Source organism: Dermacentor albipictus, chromosome 7 (assembly GCF_038994185.2).
Source record: "Dermacentor albipictus isolate Rhodes 1998 colony chromosome 7, USDA_Dalb.pri_finalv2, whole genome shotgun sequence".
Taxonomy (NCBI): Eukaryota; Metazoa; Arthropoda; class Arachnida; order Ixodida; family Ixodidae; genus Dermacentor; species Dermacentor albipictus.
This window is the reverse complement of record NC_091827.1, coordinates 61,385,922-61,408,907: the sequence shown is the minus strand read 5'-3', so window position 1 is coordinate 61,408,907 and position 22,986 is coordinate 61,385,922. Positions and strand designations below refer to the sequence as shown.

The 22,986-nt window shown below is 47.2% G+C and overlaps 1 long non-coding RNA gene across 1 annotated transcript; it reads right to left on the bottom strand.

Annotated features, from left to right (window-relative positions):
- Positions 1–5,890: 5,890 nt before the first annotated feature.
- Positions 5,891–21,090, bottom strand: LOC135904784 (uncharacterized). The gene is made up of 5 exons (XR_011507168.1): positions 20,991–21,090; positions 19,940–19,997; positions 11,327–11,365; positions 6,814–6,837; positions 5,891–6,186 (listed from the first exon to the last, which is right to left on the bottom strand). It is a non-coding gene; the product is annotated as an uncharacterized lncRNA (long non-coding RNA).
- Positions 21,091–22,986: the final 1,896 nt, after the last annotated feature.

The window sequence follows — 22,986 nt, the reverse complement described above, 5'->3', positions numbered from 1 at the left end:
GGAACCAGAATACAGAACTGTGTGCGCATTAACTCAATCTAAAGTATCTTCTATAATCTTTCCCGCACTCCAAAAGGACTTATTGCAGGGATGGACGAAGGATTATCATAGCTTTTCCTAATGTGAAATGCATCCTTCCAGTTGGCGTTCCTTCTTACTTTTGTGCCTTTCTGTTGCCGTGGTTGCTCAGTGGCTATGGTGTTGGGCTGCTGAGCACGAGGTCGCGGGATCGAATCCCGGCCACGGCGGCCGCATTTCGATGGGGGCGAAATGCGAAAACACCCGTGTGCTTAGATTTAGGTGCACGTTAAAGAACCCCAGGTGGTCAAAATTTCCGGAGGCCTCCACTACGGCGTGCCTCATAATCAGAAAGTGGTTTTGGCACGTAAAACCTCAAATATTATTATTATTATGTTACCCATGCGTCCAGTTAAGGAAAGGTTTGCTAGATGGAAGAAGGAAATAAGCTGATGGGGAGCATATCGCCGCGCAGCCAGCCTTCGAATTCCTTGTCCTCGAAAAGTCTTCCCAACACGTGACCATACCCTCGGTGAACTCGTCCTAGCGTGCTTGGTTCGCGCTAAGTTTTGATCCGTGCGCACTCGTCGACGCTGTTTGCAAGCGGTTCTGTGCCCATTTCCTCCCGGTGGGTTTGCACAAATCCAGCCATCTTTGCAACGCATACATTTATTGTCTTTTTGCGCTTGCGAGCAGCACGGGCAGCTAAGGATGCTTTTTTCTTTTTGTTTTTTTCGCAGAGACCTGCCAGGTACAAGCGAATTACAGCGGTGACCCACTGCAGTTAGGGGATGCAAGCGGCTCGCGTATTCACGCAGATCGCATGCAATGTCCAACGATGACCGATTAAGACGGGCACGTCCGAAGCCAAGTAAGGCAATCCGCCGGACCTCCAACACATAGTTCCAATTTGTGACAGAGATTTACCGCTGGGCGTCCACTGTACCAGCATCACGCGTGCTCTATCGAAATTTACCTTGAAGTTAAATCTATCCTGCAAGGCACGTCCCTGGATATGCAACCGGACTTTTTCTTCGGATTACCCACGAATCATCCGGCTCCCAGAAACTGGGAGAGAAACATGCGTTTTGTGATATGTTTCAAATATAACGCAAAGCTAATATGGTCTCCAGCTCCTATACTCATCGTACTTCGCAAGTTCCAATAGCAGTGACTTTGAACACTTTATTTGTTTGAATATGCTACCTGCACTAGGCGGAACGTAATAAAGAAGGTAACCAACCTACGAAATGGAAAGTATGCTCTAACAGATGACTCTGTATCTAGTCATACTGCTTGGCCATTCTTCATGCGGCAGACATTGCGTGATGGGCATTGCGCAACATATGTGCGACATAGATGCGATGCGTAGCGTTCGATGTCCGCCACATGCGCTGCGAATGCCCCAGGTAGCATTCACTTCCAGCGTTACGTATGGACTCGAAGTAATGTCACTGCATGGACATTTGCTGATATTTTATTGACGTTCGCAGTCACAGCGACACCTCAGGAAGTAGCTTTTTTTTTCTCTAACCCCTACTTACCTTGAGCTGTGAAAGAAGCAAGGGCATCTTCATTAGTTTTGCTTTAGTTGCCTGTCATCTTGTATTCAGTTGTTATATACGACTGAAAATTTCACGATGGCTTTGCTTAACACATTACGAACTTTAAACATCTATGGCGTAGCACTGCGAATGTCCGGGTGCAAACGCAGTATTCACTGATGGCGTTACGCATAAACTGAAGGAATGTCACGTCATGACCATTTTCTGATATTTTATTAATGTTCGCATTTGGAGCGACACCTCAGGAAGCTGTTTTTTTTTCTTCTAAACTCTACTTACTTTGAGTTGTGAAGGAAGCAGGGGCAGTATCGTTAGTTTTGCTTTAGTTGCTTGTCATCTTGTATGCAGTTGTTAAAGACCATTGAACATCGCACGATCACTCTGCTTAACACATTACGAACTTTAAGCATCTACAGGGTAGCACTGTGAATGTGCGCTGCAAACGTAGTATTCACTGCTGGCATTAGGCATAGACTGAAGTAATGCTACGTCATGGACATTTTCTGACTTTTTATTGACGTTCGCAGTTGGAACGATACCTCAGGTAGCTGTTTTTATACTAAACTTTACTTACTTGTAACTGTGAAGGAAGCAAGGGCAGCTTCGTTAGTTTTTCGTTTGGTGCTTGGCATCTGGTACACACTTGTTACAGATCATCGAAATTTTCAGGAGGGCTCTGCGTAACACCTTAAGATCTTGGAAAACCGCAGGTTAGCAGAACAAACGTTTGTAACTGAGCAATGATATTCAGGGCCCGTATGCACAAAAGCCTCTTACCCTAAAATTTCCTTAAGATAAAATTCCGGCCAATACTTATACCCTACGAACCATCTGCGAAGGTTCGCGGCCAATGACCAAAAGCAATTACAGGTGATAGGCTTTATGAATACAAGCGCCAGATAATGTCCTGTGCCAGAAACGAGATGGACTGATGTACCGCTGAAACCCGAGCGGTATCAGTGGTACATCAGATGGCCGAGCTAGGCTATCGTTTGCTGTATTACTTTGGCGATTTTGAGGATCCCTACGACATATCCAGAGGATGTCCCCCAACGTCCAAACAATGGTATCCCTCAAACATCCCTTAGATACCCTTGTGGTATAGTCAAGAACCCCAGCCTGCTCGAGTTCTGCTAAGCCATGAGGTTTGCCTTCGAAAGCGGAGCACAAGCCTCTTCTTTCATGGCCTAATCTATAGCTCCCTATTGGCTTTAGTTTCTTATTGCTTTTAAAGCGTTTTCATGTTGCTAAGTTTCGCGCCTCCGGCATGGTTCGCAGGGGGAGAGGTGAGAGGCGAGACAGCTGGCCAAAGGCGATTCCTCCAATGAGAGAAGAGTGGTTAGTGACATGGCGCAAAGCTCAGTTCCCTCGGAAGTCATCAGATGGCGCTCTCCTCCGTGCATCGCTATGCATTACGGGAGGTGAAGCCTACCGATTGCACCTTCAGTATCGCCGAGGTCTGTTCCGTCGCGGTAACGCCTGGCCTTGACCTTCGCAAGTTGGCTAAGCATGTGGTGCTTCACGTCGCGGCGTTGGCAGTGCCTCTCGTGGCGCACTGCTGCGGGTCTGGCTGCACCCGCGCATGCGCAGACAGCCGCTGAGCATTCGAGCAATCTTAGAAGAGCGTAGTAGTTCAATCAAGAACGCTATAAAACCTCCGTTACAGTGAAATGTCAGTGAGGAAGCGCAAACTTCAGACCCTCGAGGGATTCGGTGAGCTCGAGATCGGGAGCGAAAACTCCGGGGCCAGAGGTTAGGTTAGCCTAGTATAACCTAACCTAACGATCAAACATTCGCTTTACACGCTCGTAAACGTCGTGTGAGCATTCTTTTTTCCTGACACCCTGGATACCGCGTACTTCCGGTTCGTTAGTCGAACAGCACGTTGACAAAAATCATCATGGGGTTCTGTAGTATTCGCAATGACCCCCGGAACGTTCCTCGGCCGCTTTTCTCAACTGCCATCATCCCGTCCGCTAAACAGTCATGGGCTAGTTTGCTGGTGGCTGTAGGGGTCTGCTCTCAATGAGCTTGAAATGACATGAGATCCTAAACCTAGTTTTTTTTAGGCTCCAAACCAAAACTTCGGTATAGGTTCCATACCGAAGTTTCGTTAGACACGCACAGAATAATTTGACGCACGCATGTTGCCCTTGACGTCGTGTACTGTACAAGTTGAACCTCTGGCCTTAATTTGTGCGCTCACGATATTCTTTCTTCGTTGAAGAGGTTGCCCGGATGCTAGCGCAGGGTCAATCGCCGCATCATATTTGAAAAAGAATTGTTGCTGGTTCCTGTGGGCGACAATTAGCAATTTTAGGTCAGTCATAGGTATTCTGAAGTCTTGATTGTGGATGATTAGAGGTAATGACCAATGGGCAACGCATCGGCAACTAATTGTTTCCAGAAGACATGAAGCAATGTGTCACATCCTATGCAATGAATGTTAGCCTAGGACTTGAACTAGTAAATAATAAGACTACGTTAGAGAATAAAAATAAAGAAACCTGAGGTAATGGACGATAGCCAGTCTAGACAACAAGAGTTCGCGATTGTTTGTCAGCCCCTCATGAGATTGAAGCGTCAATTTGAAAAATGCTTACTGCCTTTCAGGCTTATTTTGCGCCGCAGGACAGTCGTAATCTGTTTTGCTTGCACTTTATTTTTTCTTAATAACTCTGTGCTCCCTACACTCTGAAAAACGTTTACGCCCTTTGGGGTGTATATCCGCCGCACAACTATAATCGTCATTACCGTCTCTTGCGTTTCCTTTCTTGAAAACGCCGCACCGGCTACTTCCCTGTCAGGAATGCTATGTCATGCTGATAACGCGCAAGCCGTTCGTTACTGGGAAGTACCGGGCTCGCAGCGTGAAAGAAAGGAAATGCGGACGAGGCAGATGACGTTTATTGTTGTGTGGCAAGATACGACTCAAAGGGTGTAAACTTTTCTTAGAGTCTACTTTCGTGTCGATTATGCTATGTGACGCTGACAACAAGCATGCCGTTCGTGATCTGGAAATACGAGGCGCGCAGGGTTAAAGAAGGAGAATGCACGCAATACAGATATCGAATATTGCTTGGGTACAAGATAATTGTTAAATGGTGCCGGTATTAATTTTCTAGAGTGTAAGTGTAGACGCAGCTAATCACGAGGTGAATGCATTGGAGCGCATTCGGCAGGCGATCTCAAGTCATTGAATGACTGCCTAGAAATTACGGATGAAAAGTGCGAATTCTACCACTGACGCAGAAACGTGGAGGGCAAGAAAGAAACTTTATGATATTGCAACAGCCAAACTTTAAAACACCAGGGAGAATGGATTAGCAAACTGACGCATTACGTTTGCGATTACGAAACCGCATTATGTTTGTCTTTAATTAAGAGAACGAAATTGGCTTGCAAGGGCCGTGTAATCCGTATGTGGCAGATGAACGATCATCTGATAGGAAAACAGGAAGGGAGTGACGAAAATGCAGGCTTGAATGGTAGAGAATTGAGCGGGTTGATAAAATTAAGCAATTTGCAAGTAATGGATAGAATCGGCTGGAGCAAGATGGCGGCAACTAGTTGCAATTGCAAATAGCACGAAAGCGGTGCCGCCATGAAAATCATTTGCACGCTGAGAAATTCCAAGGATGAAATAACTCAGAAAACGTTCGAAAAGTGACAGAGATAACGCGCTGTTAAGAATGGCGAGCTGCAAGGCAAGATTGCCACCCAGTTACGACTGGGGGACAAGACGCGCATCCCCCGCTCACCGTCGCTGCAGCTAGGAGGCGTTCGAAGAAGCGGCCTTTGTGCTGAAAACCGCCTCCTTCCACCAGCCCCATCGACATTGTGACGGAACGAGTTCGGTGTGCGAACAATGGTTCCGGAGTTCTCCAGCGCGGACCTGATCTGATACGCATGAACAAGCTGCCGCGGGAAAGCCGTATTTTGGTGCTTCCCATGCCTCGGCCAGACGCAAGACAACGAGCTACCCACGATTGGCACCGATACTCCCGGAACGGCACCCCTCCAACGCCATCGTCGGGCATCGGAATGTGTGTGCCTTTGTGTACGTAAACTGTTCTGCGGAGGGGCGGCAGGTTGGCGATGAGTAAACGAACAGTCGCCGCCTCGTATGGTCGGCAGACCGAGTGTATAAAAACCGTTGTTGTGCGAATGCTGGACTCACTTCTCTTGAGCAGTCATGTTAGACTGATACACTTCTCTCGTGCAGTCATGTTGGACTGACACTCTTTTTCTCAAGCAGTCATGTTAGACTGATTTAATTTCTGTAAATAAACCCATATTCCTCGTTCTCGATGAAAAGCAGTTCTTCAGTTCATCAACGTCCTCAGCGTAAATAAGTTGGACGACGGCATGGGCCAGCTACCTTCGAATTCATGCCGTACTCCAATCTGGGCAAAGGACCACGGGCGATAGGGATTGAGCCCCCAATCCTGACAGCGCCATCAACTTCTGTTTGTCTTATTATTTTAAAAAAAAACTAATACTAACGGCAAGCGATCTTCCGTCGCGCAGACATCTAGGAAGACTGTCAAGAAAAAAAAAACAAGGTACGGGATGGGTATGTACTTACACTCTGACCCCATGGCTGAAAAGTAAAGATACCTGATATTCACGCGTACAGAAACGGGTTGCGTAATACACAGTCCGTGACGTGAAGCTAGAGCATTCTACGTGCACCCCTCGGAATTTATGATTATTGCTATAAGCAGTTGGCATGTAATGGATCGAATCGGCTGGAGCAAGTTGACAGCATCTAGTTATCGCTAAGAGAGAAATTCATCGTGAAGCCGACGTCAAATGATCTGGATACATTTTTTTTTTCGTTAGGCAGCTGAACCTGAACAGAACCGAAATGTCCGAACAAGAAATCCATAATAGTTTTCCAGTTCAACACAATGAATAAAACCATGCCTGCGGTTTCCCAACCGTATCGATCCCCACCAAAAGGGTCGCGAATTGCAAATAGCATGAAAGCGGTGCTATGTTTCCTGCCGCCATGAAAATAACTTGCACGCTCAGAAATTCCAAAGATGAAATAACTCAGAAAACGCTCGATAAACGATAGAGACAACGCGCCATCAATTTGTGCATGTCTTATTTAAATAACTAATGCTAACGGCAAGCGATCTTCCGTCGCTCCGACATCTAGGAAGACTGACGAGAGTAAGAAAAAAAGAAATAAAAAGAAGGTATGGGATGGGTATGTACTTACTCCCTGACTGCATGACTGAAAAGGCTGAAAAGGAAAGATACCTGATATTCACGCGTACAGAAACGGGTTGCGTAATGCACAGTCCGTGACGTGAAGCTACAGCATTCTGCGTGCGTCCCTCGGAATTTATAATTATTATCATTAACCCTAAGTATTCTCATGTCAAGGTGAAATAAATGAAGGACAAACTTGTTGAAGCAAGACAAGTTGAAGACTGGCAGTATAATCTTGGTGTTCAGCTAGTTGGTAGTATAATATTTAAGAAAATACGCGGCGCAAGCTAGGCGCGGACGCAGAACACCTACGACACCCGTACTCTATGTGTACTCTGTCTACGTTTACCTTGCGCCATATGTTTGTTTTAATCAGGCTTGGAATGTTCAACATTGGTAGAACAAGGACTGCCTCGGGTGGGATCCAACGTTCCGAGAGAAGGGCAACTTCTTTCCCTGGCACTGTTTATGTACACTCCGGTTCACTCTACCCCACCGCATTTGTGGAGGAGGGCAGGTACACTGTGAGAGAAGTCGAGCAGTTGCTATCCCGACGAAGACAAGTGCAGCCCATTCTCGAAGCGTTGGATTTAGCCCGAGACATCTACCACTGTTGGTCCGAGGAAAATGGTAAGGTATTATCGAGCAATGCAAACAACGACTAAGAGAATGAGTGTAACAATGTAGTAAAACACGCGAGCACCGCAGATAAACGGAAAAAAAGCACTTAATCGACAACGATAAGATGGCTAGCGACGCAGAATATGCAGGGCAACTACGTCTTCCTACTGTGTCATATATTAGGCCGTTCCTATCAGCAGTCGCCCTGAATGGAACTGTCTGGTTAGAGACCTATCAACGTAAGCGTGGTGTTGACATCAATGTTCGTACTGAAGGGCTTCTTGATTATAAATAAATGTGTGCTTTGACAAGTTTCCAGGTTATCAATCAATGTGCATTTTGAACTGTTTTCAGGTTATGAGTAATTGAGAGTGCTGAACTGCTTCTATGTTATCAAATACGGTGAGTGCTGAAATGCGTCCACGTTATCGCGTGTAACGGGTTTTTCTCAACGGTTATTAAGTAACGTGCATATAAACATTCTATGTTATCAATTATTGAGCTGTTTTGAGCTGTTTCGAGGTTATCACTATTGCGCGATGTGCAGGGTGGATCTCATGTTGCCGAAGCTACTCTTTAAAAGCGCGCTTAGGTGAAATCATATCTTAGTTAAGAGTGCACGGCTTTTGTTACTCGTGATGTAACTTAAGCTCTAGGAAAGAGTGTTATTCAAACTATGAGGAACCCTGAGATATGGCTCAGTAAATGTAGGCATATAAGGTGCGTCATGTTCTCGCTATTATTTGGAGCCATTAGCCATTTACTGCACCAGCTAAGCACATGTAAACGTTTGGCAGATGCTACTGGTGAATACGGCACCGATATGGATCCGTTAGCACAGACGTGTGGCTCCCCTTCTCCCCCTAGAGAGAATCAACAGCAGCCAAAGACCCTCGTCAATCACACTATTTGAAATGTCAAAATAATCTGTACACAATGCACAATGTTAGGGGGCGAAAAAGAGGAAGTATTCAATGAACATGTGAACAAAGGTGGAAGACGACTAAAGAATTGGTTCGAAGAACCAGATTATGAACAATAAGGCGACATAGTTTGTTTATTAGAATGACATGGAGGAAAGTTTAACGATTTCGTGACGTTTTGGTAGTGAGATCCAAACACAATGCTGTGACAGGTTGAATATCTGGTTAGCGCACAGGGTACCCGCAAGCAACAAAAAAATATTCTAGGTTACATACCTCGCGACCTAACACTCACACCACCCATACTTGCAGAACGGTGTAAACAGTTCGTGTGAAACAGAAGCAAGGCTTGCGGCGAGGAAATTGACAGCATGCACTAGTCGCTGGTGAAGGGTGCCTCTGACCATGCTGAAAACATCGGAGGCAGGGAAAAATGTAGTGTGCTGGGGTTACGTCGCGCATCTGAAACCAGGTGGCGTCGCTAGTCTGCTTTGAACGCGCGCCCATTGGTTGCTTTGTGGAAGGCCGTTATGCGAGATGAACGGCGGTACTAACACATGTTTGCTCGTATCCATTAAAACGGCTTACGCTAGATTGGTTTGTAAGAGAAAGCATCAGAGAATCCTGATGCTGAAGAATTAATAGCGATCGCTTTCTGGCCAATGGAAAAGAGCGCTAACGAACCAAAGGCTTTGGAAGTTCGGCCCCAGCTAAGGCACAGTATCTGATGTTCAATATAACAATGAGAATGAAAAGAGAATGTGCATTATTCCTGGTTGTATACAACTAGATAATTCTACTGTTCTATATTTTGCTACACATTTGAAAACCATATTAGGTGTGGGGGGGGGTGATTCGTTGCATGCGTTTTACATAGGCCTATGCTGCATCAAGACTGGCGCCATTTAACGTCAGCTAGTAGTACAAATGAGAAGCTAATACTGCATTGCGCTTTGGCTAACAGCAAGAAATGGTACTTTGCTCGTATCAGATGCAAATTGTCGCGCCGTAAGCTATTATGTCTACGTGCGACTACAGAAATGCAAGATTACCCTGCGGACCGTTAGGGCATCTCCTTTCGCAAATTTCGTACGCATATTTCAAACATTTCGTGCACAAAATACCTCTTCAATACATTTCATTTTGTGAAGGAAACTGGCTGTTTCCTTTGGGTCCAGGATGCCTTTAATAATGACATGGCAGGCAGAGCGCAGCAGCCCTTTACATGCAACACAGACTATACAGGGAACACGTTGACAAGGTGCATGTATGCTTCACGTGCACGCAGGCTGGAGTAAGAGTTATGAAGGAGTCTGTCCGTCTGAATAATGTGCGTCATTGCTGCGGGCGCCCATGACGGTTGTCGTTGTCGCTGTGTCGATGCGTATTCCGAATATTCAGCGCAACTGGGAAATTGCTTGCGACGGCCACGTCCTACGCCGCGACCACCACGTCGCACCTGGTCGCGACGAGGAAACAGGGGCAGGCCGGCAGACCACCAGGCCACTGCTGTAAAGGCGATAGACGAACCACCTACTCCTGGAACGTCTCGGTTCCGCGCACGAAGCACTGCACCAGGGCGCTGCGACAACAGCCGGCTGGTGCACTGGAGAGCACAGCCACGAGCGAGATCTCAGCCCAGGTCCGCACGGTAGCAGGACACCCGGTCGCCAGTGCCCGAGTCTCGACCGACGGTCAGCGAGCTGCCGTACGAGCTTCCCGCTTGCCCTCACCCACTAACGCCCTACGCACGCCGCTTCCTTGTTGGTGGCACGCGGTCTTCTTCCGTAACCGCCATGATTAATTCTCCTCTTGTTGTTGCCACACAATCACCATCACTACAAGCTGGCTGGTCAAACATTTCGTCTTGTCACAGTCACATGCCACAATCCCCGTCGTCGCGCATGATGTCGAGGAGAGGAGTAATAAAGACATGTTGCTTGATTATACATCCATGCTGCATAAGTCTTCGAGTTGATCAGCGCTGAGATACCGCAACGTAGGCGAGGTCGGTATATTGAATCGAGGTCGCAATCAGTACTCTGTGCATAATCTCGCACAGGTTTGAAGGTCGGCTCAATAGCCTCGCAGTAGTTGCTGAGGATAGTGAATTGTACAGTAGGTGTTTTTTTTTTCACAGTAGAAATAAGAAATCACACCGAGCGATATACAGTTTCCTGAAAATTATCCCTGAGTTTTCCTTTCTAGCCTCGTTTCGTCGTGCCTCAGTTGACAACCAAATACTTCCTATTGACATCTTTATGTCGTCCTTGTGCCCAGTTTCGTTGATATGTAATGCATGGATGAAAGCGTGGTTTAAAGTTTCTGTGCACGCACAAGTCCTCCGATTCCTCGCCGGACAACTTTGTTAAGACTGCTTCAGTAATATACAATGCTCATCAAAGCAATTTATGCCGAGTAAAAGTTTGTTTTAGTTGGCACTTAAAGCATTAGACTTGCCTACCCTTTGCCGAATATCGCCTGCTGCTGCGCACTGAAGTTGCCGGCGCCACGCCAAAAGAGAGAGAGAGAGAGCGAAACCAAAGTGAACTGGAGAGAGGGGACTTGTAGCTACAGACCAACCGAGAAGGCACAGAGCGCTAGATTTAGAGCCGACTTATGCGCAATCCGCGCGGCCCTCCGAACCCCTATCCCACGTGTGCGGACGTGCAGAAAACTGCACATGTGACTCACAAGCGCCGAAATATCGGTTAAGCCTGGGTCCCCCTGAGCAGTGTAAACCTAAATTCATACGTCTGTTTACGACACGTGCAATTTTCAGCAAGTCCCGCACACGTGCGGAAGCCGTGCGGAAGGCTGCGTGTATTGTGCATAAGCCGTCCCTTAAGACGCCTGCTTGTGTGTGTGGCGCTTGGCAAGCTGTGAGCTCTCGATTAAGTTAGCGGCAGGAGCTCACGTTATGATAGAGAGAGAGATACATGATTTGTCATTCAGTCTGAAAGCTGCGATACTTACTCTCTGGTTCCGTCGTGGACATCATGGACATTTCCGACGCTGCGAGGAGAAACGAGCATGGATTATTTGTGCCTCCTTTGCGTTTACCGCACATGTGCACATTACGTACCCATAACCTAGCCTGCATTTCCTTACTCTCTCTTTGTAAGCAGAAACGTTAAAGGGGCACTAAAGCTAAACAATAAATCAGTTTAGACTAATGAAGCATTGTTTGCGTACCCTGCAGGTGTTCATTTCAAAAAATTAGTTTGATTAGTAGATGAGAAAATGAAGGTCCAAGTATGGGTATTTGAATTTCGCGCCGATACCGCAGCGCTGGTACGTCAGCGTGCCGTCAGAGATACCAAAGACTGTTTTCACATTTGGGCCGCGTTGGCTGATTAAAGGCTCCCGAAACTTGCCATGTTTAATATTTGGTTCTTTTAGAACAGAATGTAGTCATTCTGTGCCGCTATATATAGTTGGGAGGCGCTACAAGACGCCGTCACAATCCGAGACGTCGCAGCCACGAGGTGCGGGAACTCAAGTAGGCGTCGCCACCCGTATTTCATTCTTGCGCTTTTTCTGGCTTACCAAATATATTATCGTTGTAAAATTTGTGTTTTTGGTGTTGTAGAAAGGTAATGTACTGATGCAGAAGAAATCATTTTCCACTTTAGTGTCCCTTTCAGGTCCCCAATAAACGTTCTTCTAAGCTTCATAACCGCAATTCTAGTCCCCACCTTGGCTTCATGCCATTTGTATAACGTTTCAAAGTGCAGCAACAATTATTTTTCCTCGAACGCAGCCGAGCACACAGTAGGTCAACACTGCATATATGATATAAGCCACATACGAGCAGCCGTTTTCTACGGCTGTACTTTAAAGATGTACCGTCTTGGCCAAAAAACTTGATCCCGCTGTGAACGGCCGGGGAGCAGCTGCGCTCCGCTATCGCGGCGATGGCACCGTAGACGCGCTCCGCTGCTCGCTTGCGCCGACGATAAAGAGGGCGAGGGAAGCATGTCTCTCTAGCATCCTTTAATAACAGCGCTCGTGAAAGACTAGTGCGGCGCGCGAACACGATGGTGGTGAAGCGGAACCCACCAGACCGGCTAGCATGCCGTTTGCAGCGTATGCTGGTTGAGCGGGCGGGGGTCTCTAGCGACCGCTGTCAAACGCGATACGCTCAAATTTTGCAATTCCGAGTATCGTCGTCACCGGTTAATATGTTCCGAGGCCAAATTAAACGAAGAACGCTATGAATAATCCTGCGCAAGCTTGAACACGCGCAATTTGCTAGGATAGCAAATAAGGTCTGTCTTCAGCTGGCTGAATGATATATCAAATAATGTGCCACAGCGGCATCTCGTATTTGTAATCATGAATGTCACAAGTAGCAAACTAATCAAGAAATCATAAGCTTCAGGCTCCAACCTGCATCTCTCGACGAAATCACAGGGGGGAGCATGCCTTCAAGGCATCGAGTGCGGCTTGGTCTGTGGTTGCTTCGAACAATTGCAGCTTGCCCAAGTGTTTGACTGTAAACTACCCAAGGTCTATGTATGAAAGGACGCTACGTATAACCCATTTTCTTAAGCTGCCTATGTAGCCCTTTCTTGTAGAGACGAACAATGCCTCAGTAATCTATATCCAAAATACTTCTTCCAATGAACCCGGTACAGAGATAGCACCGCCGGTATGACCCCTTCACTACGCGAGAATCCTATAATCTCGTGGCCTATGGTCTACTTTGCGCGATTTAAAAGCGCGATGCCCAATGCAAACGGGATGAACTTACACTGCCCTCGTGTGTGCATGGAATTGGGTCCTAACAACGATGGGGAAGTGTGCACGAAGGCATCAAAAAAGGTGAGGTAGTGGACACTTTCCAAAATACCGAGGGAATCGGTCTAACTCAATCGACTACACAAATCAAATCAAATAAGTTTACTCAAACATCCTGAGATGCTTAGGGGCAAAGACAAAAAGCCCTGAAAAGGCTTGACGCGGGTCCGCGCCCCCTTCCCAGGGCAGGACAAACGTCTTCTAGTCCCGCATAATTTTCATAATCTCCACTGTGGGTTTAATTAAAGAACAGCAATGCCGACCACTTTCGTGTGGTCGTTCCATAGTGGAGAAGTGCGGTCAACGTATTTGAAATATTGTAACGCTGGTTACAGGCCCTTTCCGAAAAGAGCCTTTGTAGTCGTAATTACCGCTTGTGGTCTTTTCTAAACGAACGATGATTCAATTGCCCGCGTATTACAATAAAACCTGGAACAACGCTAGAAAGCCCGTGAGAAATGTAAGTTTCTTTTTTGCTTTCATCGCAATCAGAAATACATCCAAAATGTTTATCTAAAAGCATAAGGCGAAGGCTCTCGCCCTTGAGTGTGTAGGATAATATTGCAATAGGTAATTTCGATGATTATAACAATTTTTATTGTATGATGTGCTGCATGGAAGCCGGGCAGTTTGGCCCAGGCTGGCGCATTTACTCGCACGAAGTGCCGTCCCACGGAGGCCGCAAGACGACCTCGCTGCTGTGAGAACGAACGACGGCGCATTCATTTTTCACGAACGCTGCATGTGATAGTGATCTATAGAAAGGAAATACGCTTGATTCTGCGACCCGAGAGGGAGCATGGCGAAGCGTCGTATTTCACGAGTGCTGTTATTGAAGGATGCTTGAGAGACACGCTTCCCTCGCCCTCTTTATCCTCGGCACAAGCGAGCAGCGGCGCGCGCCGGTGGCGCCAGAACCGCGATAGCGGAGCACAGCCGCTCCCCGGCCGCGTATTTCCAATTGGTAGTAGGTACAGCGGGGCGTGGCACTTGCGCAGACGACGGACGCTTGCGTGCATGCGCGTGTAAGAGCGGGTGCGAGAGAGGAAATGTGGGGACTTTTGCACTGCCTAGGCACTACAGAGGAGTTTCTTAGGGCGTGTTGTATGCGCTTGTCCCTAGGCGCACCGGCAGAAGTCGCGGGGAGTGGAGTGGGAGTGGTAGCTGTGGGGAGTCCACGCAATTATATTTATTCAATCGTGTCTTTTTACTTATTAAAACAACATGTCATTATTTCGCATTATTCGTGGCACCTCCATGACACCAAAGCGGCAACGGGGTCACCAAAGCTATGACCCGGATTGGTCCGTGGGCTGGGGCTCACTCCCCTGGCACGCATCGGCCTCTGCGGCCCCAAGCCACGGGCCGCCCTGCTTCCAGGTTTGATCCCCCCGTTACCGCTTGCGTGCCCCGGAGATCCTGCGCCACCTGCTTTATTATAACCTCAGGTGCCATCCTGAGGCCTCCGTTTGACGGTTACATGTGACCTGCGGGAGCAGTGACTGTAAAAAATGCAATCGATCGTCACGACTAAAAAAGCGACCCGCTACTTATACAACACCCGCCAGAACCCTACCCCTTTTAGTCACAGCGATCATCAAATGGAGCGCCCGTGTCCAGTTCCTCACCACGCGGGCACCCAGCGGCAGAGCGTAAACAAACTGGACGGCAATCCGCAATGCCGGCATGCCTAGGGGACAAATGCACATAACACGAGTTAAGAAACTTCTTCCGTTGTGCCTAGGAAGATTCACATATTCAAGGAGCAAAGGACCCCAGATTTGCTCTCTTGCATCCGCTCTTACTCGCGCCTGAGCAGAAACGTTGAGTGCCATGAAAAGCACCCCGCCCCACTGTACCTTCTAGCAATTGTAAAAACGCTCCCCGGCTCTTCAAAGCGGCTTCAAATTTTTTGGCCAAGACTGTACCAACTATAGTGCAAGAAGGTGTCCTGCACAAGTAGTGGCTATGTTAAGTTACTTTTCACTTTGGTCGCTGCAAAAAACACGACATTCGTTACAGACAGGGGTAATTCAGGCTTTACTCGTATTCTTGCAGTGGAAATGAAAAGCGCTTAAGGGAATACTATAGCTCGAGACAACTTCCAACGTCACCTATTCAAATACATTGAAAGCGCACAGGTGATTTTATGAGACAATACCTTGACCGATTTGAATCAAATATGCTAAATTTGAGAGGGCAAGTTTTCTGTTGATATTAGGAAGAGGAACTTTTATTTAGAACCTAGATTTTACAAGAAATAAAAAATTATTGGTAAGTTGCAACAATGGACGCCTGAAATTTACAAGTGCGTACCTCAGCATCGAAAGCAGACATCGCATATCCGTTAAATGAATCCGCTAGGTCACGTAAAGCGGACAAATTATGTATATAACCTTACTGATTACGTCAATTTTTTGAAAGTTCGGAAGGGTTTCGCAAAAGTCTTACTAAGAAATTTGTTTGTTATTTCAAAGCACTGTGTGATACATCAATTTTTTCGGCTTCAGGTGTAGTTTACAGATTTGCGATGTCTTTCTTCATTGCAGGTATACGGTGAGCCATACTTGACATACTTGTTTCTCGAAATTTTACAGTTGTTAACAATATTTAATAATAATTAGACGGCCAAGATGAAGAACTCACAGTTTCGCCCAAAACGCGAAGCATGCATTGCGATAGCAAATTAGTAGACAACTATACTAAGTAAGGACCTAGCTTTATCGGCCGTATAAACTTGCAAAAATTCGCTTACTAAATTAACAAGCATGATGTAACCCGCGCACAGGCAAACATGAACACACCACACTATATAACCGCGCCCACACGCTGGTAAACGGCTGCGTGAGGAAGCGTGGCAGAAGCAGCGAGCGAAGTGCTGCCATTCGCTTCAACACAATCTGAGCGGCAAGAACACAGCACGCGCGCAGTTAAGACCATCGGCGACTTTGGCGAACCTAGACAGTCCACGCATCCTAGTCCACGCATCCTAGACAGTCCACCTCCTAATGCTGTCAAGATATGGCACGCAGGATGGCGCCATATGCAGCAGCCGCTGAAGTAGAATGACCCCTCCCCTCCTGTCACTCCCCTTTCCCCGGAGCTTTCGGGCGACGGAAGACGGCGCGCTTCCTCCCCGCTTTCCTCCGTTGCACGCGTGAGATTAGGCCGCGATCGTCAGCTCACCGTCACACGATTTCACTCGCCCATACAGCATACAGCACGCGGCGACGATGTTATAGTCCTTGGACTCTATACGGAACACAACAACGACGGCGGCAGCGAACATTCGCCTGCAGCGCCCATATGATTTCATTTCTTTTATTTATTCATTTAGTTTGCTTATACAATAAACCAAAGGGCACCGCACAAAAGGCGCTTTTTTACACCTTACTTGGCGAATGGTACACGGAGGAAATAGCGCTATACAGCGCAAGAATTGCTGTGGCAACGAAATTACGCTTCCTAATAACACCTTTTTTCCTTTCAGTGTAGCAAAACTTACTGTATTCGGTGCAGCGGTAGCTGAGAAAAACGACTTCTCTGCTCCCATGTATTTAGGGTAGAACACCCGAACTAAACTTTGCTTTAAACATCACTTACAGCGTATACATAGACAGGGAACCAAAAGAACGACTTGTCTTTGTCGTTCTTTTGGTCCCTTGTCTATGTATGCGCTGTAAGTGACGTGTGAAACAATGGAATACCGATTAGCCCGTACCCAAACCTTGCTTCAGTAAACATTGCTCTAGAGGTTATCAAACTGTACCAATTTGTCCAAGCATTCGGCGTGCACATTTTGTACAGCAGCTATACCATTCTTGGCGCACCAACGGAACCTGCCAAACAAACAAGTAAATTCTGGACATCGGGCGAAAATCAGCCTTGCATGTCACTAGCGTATTCTTTAGCACAGGAGCCAGTTTAGGGCTAGGTCTGCCGTAAACTTCCGCCATCGGAATGGAACGGAAACTGTGTCACGGCCCGACACAGCGATGTCCAGCGTGCCTGCTTCAAGCCAAATGGGTAGCCATATTTGAGCCATTAGCTCCCTTTGCACGAAGTATTCCGGGCCGTTACAGCTTACCATTTGGCATCCAAAATCACCTACTAAGAGGCGACGCACTAATGTCGGGAGGAAACACCCCTTTCCAAACATTCAGGTCCTTTAATGAGCGAGTATCCGGCACGGAGTGCTCCTGCACCTATTCTACCCCGCAGCAACGGTAGATAACGAACAACAAGGCCGTCAGTGGTTAGACAAGGGCTTCCAGATAGGCCACATCTAATTTTTTTATTTGATCCCCTTTTCCAGATTATAACCCCAACAAGTAGCCATGCACCAGGAAGGGGACCATCTTTACCCATAATACAAAACAGTGGGTTTCCAGCGGCACCGGGATTCGAGCCCAGTCCCTCCTGAATGCGAGGCAAATGCTCCACCTACGAGGCGACCGCTGCAGTTGGCGTGCATAACTCAGTGACAGCGTCTCTCTGCTTCAGAAAAGACACACCGAGGCGTTTTTGGAACGTTTGTATGACTGTGTACCTCACAAATGTTGGAATCGTTTCGGGGCGTGAACTGCCACAAAGAGAGAAGAGCTACCTGAAGCCGAACCAATTCAAGCCATTGACAAGGCACGTGTCTAGATAGTGACTACCAATCTCAAAAAAAAACGAACGAGATAATCAACGTCCGCGCACACTTTCCTAAAGGGGGCAAAAACGAGTCAAATTGCGGCGCGTTGCGCCTGAACCTGGCCGGCTTCCATGTCGGCTCATGACATAATTTTGGTAGCGGCAGACCCAGCCACAAGCTGCCTCTTGCGGCAAAAGAAAAAAACTAAATATTGAGGCGGCCATAAATAAAAGGTGGCCAAACGTGGATGCCGCTGCTAATACAGACCACGGCGCAGGCCCGAAGCCGCGAAAACTTGAGTGACGCAATCTGCACTGTTCGAACTGTTGGCGCGATGCGATAAAAGCACCCGCGCAGCTGCCATCGACGTAACAAGCGGCGTTGCACGATATACAAGTCGCGACAGAAGCGCACAGGTCTACGTCAGACTTAATTGTGCGAATCAGAGAAAACAGCAACTTAGTTTCAACAGTTCTTTTTTTTTTTTACTGCCTGTGAGATATATTTCCATTCGGTCTGCTGAAGGAAGTTTCTTGAAGAGACGGACACTGGTTGCGTTGCGAATCGCGAAGTAGCTAAATAAAAGGCATTCACCAATTAACGTTGTAATAATTCGCTGTAAGGCCTATTGCAAAATTAAGTCGCCCTGTAGTGAAGTCGCGTTTGCTTAGGGCAAATCGTAAAAGAAAACTACCTTTGAGGTCATCATCATCAGCCTAGTTACGCCCACTGCAGGGCAAAGGCCTCTCCCATACTTCTCCAACTACCTCGGTCATGTACTAATTGTGGCCATGTTGTCCCTGCAAACATCTTAATGTCATCCGCCCACCTAACTTTCTGCCGCCCCCTGCTACGCTTCCCTTCCCTTGGAATCCAGTCCGTAACCCTTAATGACCATCGGTTATCTCCCCTCCTCATTACATGTTCGGCCCATGTCCATTTCTTTTTCTTTATTTCAACTAAGATGTCATTTACCCGCGTTCGTTGCCTCACCCAATCTGCTCTTTTCTTATCCCTTAACGTTACACCGATCATTCTTCTTTCCATAGCTCGTTGCGTCGTCCTCAATTTCAGCAGAACCCTTTTCGTAAGCCGCCAGGTTTCTGCCCCATATGTGAGTACTGGTAACACACAGCTATTATACACTTTCCTTTTGAGGGATAGTGGCAACCTGCTGTTCATGATTTGAGAATGCCTGCCAAACGCACCCCAGCCCATTCTTATTCTTCTGGTTATTTCAGTCTCACGATCCGGATCCGTGGTCACTACCTGCCCTAAGTAGATGTATTCCCTTACCACTTCCAGTGCCTCGCTATCTATCGTAAACTGCTGTTCTCTTCCGAGACTGTTAAACATTACTTTAGTTTTCTGCAGATTTATTTTCAGACCCACCCTTCTGCTTTGCCTCTCCAGGTCACTGAGCATGCATTGGAATTGGTCTCCAGAGTTACTAAGCAAGGCAATATCATCAGCGAATCGCAAGTTGCTAAGGTATTCTCCATCAGCTTTTACACCCATTCTTCCCACTCCAGGTCTCTGAATACCTCCTGTCTCTGAATACCTTTGAGGTACTGGACTTTAAAGCAAGCTGCGAAGTAAATTGGTCTCTTAGTTAACTTTTTATGAGAAGGGCACCCTAAACAGTTCAGGATTGTCTTAGCTCTAACACCAATCCATGCTTTATCACAGTTGGGAGAAGGGATATCTGAGAAGTTCCCTTAGCTTTAGCATTTCTGCGCTGAGCAGACATCGCGGCACTATGCTCCTAAGTTTCCATTTCGTGAGGCAGTGAATAAGTTAAAAATCAATAAATAAATATCTTTAAATAGCAACCTGACAATTGTGAACCCTCGTGCAAGTAACTTCCACATTGTCAGGAAATTTACCTAGACAGGGCGAATAGGGCAATGTACGCTACAATACGTTTTTATTGATATACATAAAAAAAACAGTATTATATGCCAACCAGAAACGTGTGTGTGTGTGTGTGTGTGTGTGTGCGTGCGTGCGTGCGTGCGTGCGTGCGTGCGTGTGCGTGCGTGCGTGTGTGTGTGTGTGTGTGCGTGTGTGTGTGTGTGTGTGTTTGTGTGTGTCTGTGTGCCTGCCTTTGCGTGCGTGTGTGCGTGTAACGCTGAAAACCAACTTACTCATGTTGAATGTGCGCTCGAGGTTTCCCTATGCTAGAGGTCTGGCTGCGTGATCAACCTGCAACATAAGAAGTGAAGTGTTGCGTCAGAAGACAAACACCGGGAAGTGCAGGAACGTCTGCTCCTGCAGCAGAGTTTATTCGGATCAAAATGAACACACGATTGGGGAGTAACGATAGGCGTCTAAGAGTTCAAAAGTGTCGCCACTGCGAGAATAACTTTGAACTTCATTTCCCGTCCGTTGTACATACAGATGACAGGGACAGAGATTCGCTTAATTCGGATTGGCTAGATCGGCGTTCCCTATGAGTATGATTGGCAACACGAGTCAAAACTGCATAAACGGTCTAGTAGTTATTTGTTAAATATTGGTTAGAAAAGCAGTACGAGGACATAAATGTTCGTACGTAAGCGCACTGGCAGAGCTTCATACCGAGGGGTCTTACTTGTTTCTCTTATGTCAGGCGTCACACGTGCTACACTTGCCCGAGAATGGGAGATATTCGGTCTTGTTGATAAGACAATGCAATGGTTAGTGCGAATATTACACGGAGCCAGGAAGCTAACTTCAACACACACAAACGCACACACACACACACACACACACACACACACACACACTCACACGCTCACACACTCACACGCTCACACACACACACACACAAACACACACACACACACGCACACACACACACACACCATAATGCTATATGCTCGACTCTAACGCACATTCATTCAAAAACGACAACGCTTTCTTGAGACAAAAATAAAGAAGGGATGCTCGCACACAGAGCACATAGCCACACAATTTTTGCGGCTTCAGCTGTTATAATAGTAAAGGTGACTTCGTTCTTTGACAAAATAGTACATTTCTGAATAGCATCTGTTGAAGCTAGCGTACGTTCCCATCTCTTTCATTAGATCATGTTTTTTTCACCCTATCCTTTGCAGCCTCTTTTCCTCTGCCACAGGGACAACACGACGCAATTGACAAGATGCGACCACTCACGCAGCATCGGTACCCTAGCCTAGGTTAAAGACGGCACCTCACCTGAAATCTCCGGGATCTGGCAGCGTTCAACGGTTCGATTGAGAGCACGCGCTTGGTAGGCTTCGTTTTCATCGGCCAGCTTATGAGCGCTTCCGTCTGCTCTTCTAATTGATAATGATTATGATGACCTTAAATTCATTGGCACATATCTACTCAGGGGTCTTGGCCAAGAGTCGCATATATTTTATATATGTGCTAAGGGAATAAATTTAAGGAAGGCGCAGTTTAAGCTCTTCCCCTCTCTTTTGACCGCGTTAGTGCTGCAAAAAAAAATGCTTGAACAAATTCTTCGAATATTTAAGGTTTGAATGAGAGCTTTTATTTTGGGGGATGGGGGTATACATGCATGGTAGAAAACAGTGCTAAAGACACGGAATAGGAGAAAGACAGGACGAGGGCTGCGGGACTGCCAACGATTGCCTTTATTTTGCATGCACTAAACATATATAGGTTGAAAAGGAAAGGCCCTTTGGGATGAAAACAGAGGGGGCAAGTCTTCGAAGGCACAGCCTGTACTTAAGAAAACCTGTCTTTCTTTGTTTTGGGCCCGTTACCCTGGGATTTAGCCACGTGGTCGTTTTCTCCGCTGTCCAATAACGCACGAGGTCAAACGAATATATGCCCGGTTAAATTTTGTATGTTTTCCTTTCTTCTTTTGTGAACTTTTCACTTGGTGACTGTCAATTTCAATTGAACACGCAGGTTCGCCTTTCAACTGCCCTTACCTTAGAGCAGTTCTAAAAATCCATTTTTGCATACAACTTCGAATAATTCACCCATTTCACGGCCCCTTTCTCCTAGTGGGTGCGAGTCACACAATGGACGGGCAGCAACCAGTGGCAGCAACAGCGGATGGCGCATACCGTGACTGCTGTTTACCGCGCAAGAGTTCCGTTCCCGAGCCCTGGCCATACACAAGCGATACGGGACTTTAACCTCTACAGCCTACACGGAAGCGGGTTCTTACCCCTGACGCGCATCCACAGCAGCCACCGTAGTCGTCAACAAAGAACATCGCAGCAGCATTTTGCTCACAGGAAACTATCCCCTCCAAGCCGAGGGAGCGGCCATAGCCCTCGCGCTCTCCCAAACAGAGGTTGAAGACTTAGTGACTGGCTCCTAACAGGCGTGCAGCAACTTTGCTAGCGGCAGAATTCATACCACTACACTCCAGATCATCAATCAAAAGCCGCCAACGAGATCAGTCATGATCATCTGGGCGCCAGCTCGTCAGGGCATTCCTCGCAACGAGGTCGCCAACCACGTGGCTCGAGATCTGACCCACCGAGCCGACGCCGAGGAATCGGAACCCGAGCGCATGCACCCTTTAATATCATGCCAAGACATCACACAACGCTATCTAACCAGCAAAACATATTCACTCCCACACAAGTCACTACCTAGAGAGCAGGAGCGATTCCTCCGAGCTCTACAGGTTAATATATTCCCCCACCAACCAGAAATCACCTCATAGCCCCTAAACAATTCTCTCCGCGATGCCGCTTCTACGCAGAGCCCGAGTCCCTGAGGCACATAGTAGGGGGTCGCAGAGCGGCGCCATTAAATCCTCCGATCCCTTACCCCACTAACGAGCTCTGGGAGACAGCCTTGGCGAGCTCCGACCTCGAGGATCAGTAACGGCTGATCGCGAGGGCCCAGGACGCGGCCCGAGCCCAAGGCATTCTGGAATGAGCACGCCTCCCCAAAGCTGGATTCACCCAATGAAAATGTTTATTCTCTCTCTCTCTTCTGTTTCCTTGGTGTTGCTTATTAAACGATTAGATCCTTGGAAATATTGGGACTAATTATTTGAGCTTGAAATATGCACTGCTTGTGAAACCGTATGTGTCGTACACGATGCCTGACAAAATGAGAACACATTCGCTGCATAAGAATATTTGTACTTGAATTTCGCTTTCAAACTGCAGTGGAACCGTCAGTCTGGACACTCTGAAGGGGGACGCAATGAAGTGCGTTGCACGGATTTACCAAATAT